We start from the raw sequence: 6,301 nt of genomic DNA on the forward strand, positions 1-6,301 counted from the left end.
CAGATCTCTTAGATTGTCTTAGATACAAAGTAGGAATTGTTAAGGAGAATAAGGTTTTTGTTATTATTCTCCCCCCTTTTATAACCTACTTGTCTTAAGAGTAAATCAGCTTTTGTTATTTACTTTCTAAGTTTGTAAGTTAGTATAAAGTTATAGTTCTATAGTTTTAGTATTTAGTAAGCCTAGTAGTAGTTGAGCTTCTAAGGTGTCTGAAAGTATTAGAGATTAAGGTAATTACTCTAAATCTTAAACTTTTATACAGTACTAAAAAGATATTAACACTACTCCTTTAAGGAACAGACAATTGTAAAAAGTTCCTTATTATAAATAGAGTAGTTCTGTTCTATTATAGAGAGGGATTCTAATCAGAATACTATTAGACACTACTTTCTATTAATAAACTAGAATAGTACTACTCTATTTGTAAAGTTAGAAGAGTTGACTTTAACTCAGAACTTGTCTACAACTGTTAGAACTACTAATACAGACTTACTAGTAATAGTCTACTTAAGGGACTCAAAAGTAGACTGTTCTCAAATATTCTATTACTATAGAACATCTTTACTAGTAAGATTGTAGAGAGGCTAGACAATAGTACTAAAGTCTTAAATAAAGTATTAGTAGTAGTTTACAAACCTAAAGAATACTTAGACCTATTTTATGTTCTAAGATTGTAACTAGTTCTAAACTATAGTTATCTTTGCTAGATTTATACAGACCTCTCCTCCCTTAATTACAAAGCTTAGATAATCTACTGACTCCTATATAAAAGAATACTTTACTTCTTAGAGAAACAGTTTATTATCTTAGAGCTACTATAGAACTACTTAGATTAGTTAGTAGTAGTACTTAACTGTTTAGGTGAAAATTAGAATATTGTCTAAATACACACTAACATACTCTAAGTTAATCAGATCTGTAAGAATGTAATTCATGAATAACTAGAATGTTGTGAGTGAGTTAGTTAGTCTGAAGAACATTATAGTCAGTTTGTATAGTCTGTAATTAGTTTAGAATACAGTCTTCTACTCATTTCTGTCTTAGATTCAAATGTTATTATATCTTTATTAAATGTCTAACTTAGTAAAAACTTAGAATGTATACATCTTATTAATGAGCTCCTGAATTAGAGAGAGTAGGTACTTGTTTTTAATAGTACTCTTATTAAGGTAATAATAATCCTAGACTAGACAAAGCTTCCTATCTTTCTTTTTGACAAAGAAGAAAGAGGAAGCTATAAAGGACTTTAAGAGTTGAATCTAACTGTTCTAAAGATTTTCCTAAAGGAACTTATTAAGTACTTCCTACTCATCTCTGTTGAGTAAATAAATCTTACAATCCTTAAGTTAAAAGCTTTTAGTTAACTTAATTATATAGTTCTAAAAGTAACATTCTAGAAGCTAGTCAAATTCCTCTTTACTAAAGACTTTAGAGAACTCTTAAACAAAATCTAGTAGACTAACTATATACTTTCTAGAGTTAAATTGTTCTGAATAAGTTCTAAACTAGTTCTACCTTAGAAATCCTTTAAATTAATACTATTCTGTCTTAACTAGAATATGTATTTACATATTTATCCTAGTCAAAGAAGAACAACCAGTTACCTTTATTAGAACTGTTAGTACTATTAGAAGTATTTGTATTTACTCAGAACAGTAGTATAAGATAGTTACAAGACTTGAAACACTAATTAAATACAAGTTGTTACAGTTCTCTACTCTTACACCTTTAGTTCTAAGAGTTCTACACTCTTCTGTACTAGAACTTAGGACTTCTGTCCCTTAGAGGCACTGTCTATAAACTATATACATACTGACTCTTACTACTACCCCTCCTTACTTTATTATTCTGTTCCTTTGACCACCCCTTTATTCTTTGTTTATTCTATAGTCTCTTACCCTTTGTCTATTCCTTTATTCTTTATACCTTTATCTTTGACCTTTCTTTCTTTTATTCTTTATAGCTCATCATTCTTAGTAGCTTATACTCTCTGAGTACTCTTATATAGTTTAGTATATATAAGTGTACAAGATCAGACTAGTTCTATAGTCTTAATCTTATTTACTCTAGATAGTTCTATACTCTTAGACTTACTCTATATACTCTACTCTTGTCTCACTCTCTCTCTATGTCTGTTCTATAAGTTCTGACTACATTCTAGTACTTGTGTTCTGTATTTCTGTTGTGTAGAATAGTTGTAGCCTAGGTCCTCTTACTAAGCCTTCAGGTCCCCTCTATACTGTTACTAATATTAGATTAAGACTACCTATTACTACCTTACAACTCTCTTATGTTTTAGACATTAGTACTTACTATTGTGTTAATCTCTTTTCTTTGTCCTAACTCTTTTACATTTTTAAATTTTAAACTTTCTAAACCCTTTTAAACTTTTACTACTCTTCTTCTATTTATTACCCCTTTTAGTTTAGTGTTGATTCCTTTGTAGTGTAAACATAGACTCTTCTACACTAACTACTACCCTTACTGTCCTACTAGATTAGTAGTTACAAGCAGACCTAGCTTAATATGTGTAAACCTTTATCTAAGAGACTTTTACTAACTACATACTCTTAGCCCTCTTAGAACCTGTTCTAATTGTTCTAGAAGTTACAACCTGTTCTAGAAAGAAATTGTATATAGTCTACCCTTCAGACTTTAATAAGTAGTACTTTAAGGACTTCTAGTACTAAGTTGAACTATATATAGCTACTACTTTAACTAATCTATTCTCAGATCTTAATTGTGTCTTATTTGTCCTCTCCTTTATAAAGGAAGGTAATATAACTACCTAGGCTTAGAACTGGATTAAAGGACATTAGATTAGAAGCCTGATCCAACTTTAGAACAACAAGTCATATTCAGAATTTATAAAACAGCTCTGTACTTCCTTTATTAATCTGAATAAGAAGTATAATGTGTAGAACAAGCTTGTGTCTCTGTAACAGGGCAAACATTCTACTAATACCTTTTTTCAGGAGTTTAATATTCTAGCCTAGAAGACAGGATTCATACTTAGGTTTAATAATGTTCTTATTAGAATGCTTGAGAAAGCTCTTTACTCAGAACTGGTTAATAAGATTCTTAGAATAATGTTAAAACTGATTACTTACACTAATTAGAAAACATACACTATTTCCTTTAACTAAGCTATAGCTCAAATATGTTAAGTCTGTATAGAACACTTATACATGTGTTCAGCTCTAACAGTTCTGAACCCTTAGATTGATCTGCCTGTAATTTGTAATCAATCTGTTCTGATAAACATTAGAGAAGCTTAAAAGTAAGGAGTATACTTTGCCTACAGAAAGTTAGGACACTAAATTAAGAACTACTTATAGAAGTGACAGTATATCTGTTAGGTTATTAGAGTAATAATAAGTAACAAGTAGGATTTGTAGTAAGAAGCCTTTTCTACAAATCTGAAAATCACCTTAGAACTCTCAGACTCTAACTATGTACCTTAGGATTTTGTAGAGACTCAATAGTGAATGTAATACTGGAGGGCTATAACTTGGATTTTTTAACAACTACTTTTGATTTAATAGACACTATAGGATTAGAAGTAAATAAAGTAAGAAAAGTAGAAAAAGTAGAAAAAGTAAATTAACAAAATTATTTATTAAAAAGAAAAAAGCTGAAAACAAAAGTAGATAGTTCTCTTATTTCTTCTAATTCTTTTGATTCTTCTCTTCACACTTTATCTAAGTCTAAATCTGTACAATCTAACCTGCTACTTCTGTGTTCTAAGAACTTAGAACATTTAGAACACTACCTAGCCCTGTTTACTACTTAGTAGTTTGTCTATAGTATTAAGTAGGGATAGTCTTAGCTGAGTTCATAGTTGAGAACATAAGTCTGTCCTTGTTGAAAGAGAGAGGTTAATAAGGAAATGTTAGTGTATATACTTACTCTCTTAGATAATAAGACTGTACAAACTGTACATTCCCTTTAGAACAAGCTACAATTTATTAGAGAACATTCTGAGTACTAGCTCTAGGTTCCTATTCTCTTAGCTCCCTTCTTAGAATCCTCTCAGATTCAAACAATAGCTCTAGTAGATAGTAAATGTACTAGTTTGTGTATTAATAAGGCCTTTGTGTAGAAACACTACCTCTCTACTTAATACATTCTACTTCCAATCCTAGTATACAATGTAGACAGAACTCTAAACTGGAATAGTTGAATTACTGAGTTTGTCCAACTATGAATAACTATTTAGGATTATAAGGAAAGTATTAAGTTTAGAGTTACTAACCTTAGAAAGACAGATGTCTTTATTAGATTCAAATGGCTCAAAGCTTACAATTCTACTATTAACTAGTTAGAGTAAACACTTGTGTTTAATTAGTGTTCTAAGTCTTACAACTATCTTGTACTACTGTCTTAAGTAGATACAGACACTTTTAATGTTACTAACAGTTCTATTAGATTGTGCTCTGGATTAGGAAATCCCCAATTGCCTTATGTAGAATTACTGCTCTTAGAATGTCTTGGATTATCAGACTTCACTATGTAGTATATAAGGTAGATACTTGCTTGATGTCTCAATAAGAGAGAGTACTTGGGGCACTCCTGCTATGCTTGTTAAAAGGTTATGAGCCTTGATGCCTATTGAATGCCCCCACACACTTGCTCTCACAGAACACCTTCGCCTCCTGCCAGACCACCAAGCCCAAGACCTCCCTCTCCCCCCAAACTCATTACAATGTTGTCTACAACACATACCTTTGTTAATGCTACAATGAAGGACTCTGACGTTACAAAGTTCTTTAAGGGAACAGAAAAGTTGGCTGGTGTGAAGGGATACAAGATATGGTGCTTGTGTATACACAGTGCACTCACTGCCATGATGCTCTTAGACCATCTAGAGCACGATCCCCCTTCCTCTGATGATGCTGGCATACATACAGGCAACGTTTTGTATCATTGTATAATGAAAACAATAACTGATACAATTTATGCAAACTTCACAACACATACAAGCGTTAGAAGTCTCATGAAGGTGCTTTCTGAACAATACAATGTTCAAACAACAATGACGCATGCTGTAGACATATCCACATTGTTTACAGTAAAAGGGCATGTATCACAGTTTGATAAGACGTTAGACAACATTAAACAAATCTACAGGCAGTTGTCTGCACATAATAAAGCCCCCAATAACAATACATACATCTTAGTGATTAATCTTGCTACTCCTTGTGAGTATAGATGGGTAGCAACAATGCTAGACAGGCAGATTACCCATTATAATCAACTACCAATGGTTACAGTGGCTCAGAAAGACGTTCTGATGCCAGCTAAGCTGATACACGAATTACAAAACATATATACTGAGTATCATTCTCAGTACTCTCAAACGAAACGAGATACTGAACAAGACAGCCTACAAACAAAAGGCAAAAAGTGTAGCTAAAGGCAAAACAAAGCCTTACAATAAAGTTAAATGCTACAACTCTAACAAGTACAGGCATATGTCAAAAGACTGCTGAAATCCTCTAACGAGCAAAACAACAGAAGCTTGAAAGAAAAAGCATAGGCAAACAGCTACTACTTCTACTACTACTACTATACTGTCTCAACCTACACTTAATGCAGCAGTATTCATTGGAGACAATAATGAAACAGCATTCATTGAAGATGTTAATGAAACACTAATGCTAGAGTCTACAATTACAGAAGCCTCAGTATCAAGTTCCAGTGGCTTACCTGTTCAATCTGCTCTATTTGCTGAATCTGATGTATTTTCAGCATTCAAAGTACAAGAGGATGGTGTCATGCAAGTAGACGACTTTATGAACTCATTTGACAATATGAAAGAAGTCATTGAGGAGTTCAGTTACAATCCAAACGTATGTATCAACACAATACATTGTAATGATACTGAACTAATACATTGTATTGATATATTGGACTCTGGTGCAAATGTACACACTACTCCATACTTGTTCTGTCTTACAAACGTTTGGAACTCAACCCTAATAAATGTTACAATTGTGAATAAATCATCATTCTTACTTAGCAAAAGTGGAGTGATAACATTTAATGTAAAACTATGAAACAAAGCTAATGAGCATACAAAGGTGAATACGATTTCACTACAAAACGTATACTATCATCCTAATCTGAACTTCACACTCATTAGTGAAGCACTATTATGCAAAGCAGGATATGTTTTAATGAAAACAAACAATGAATGTATTATTTATTCTCCTACTCATACAAAGATTGGTGAAATACATGTACAAAATAACTTGTATATGATAGTTTCTCATTATAATAAACGATCTATCAACACAAT

This window comes from Fomitiporia mediterranea (assembly GCF_000271605.1).
Source record: "Fomitiporia mediterranea MF3/22 unplaced genomic scaffold FOMMEscaffold_3, whole genome shotgun sequence".
NCBI lineage: Eukaryota > Fungi > Basidiomycota > Agaricomycetes > Hymenochaetales > Hymenochaetaceae > Fomitiporia > Fomitiporia mediterranea.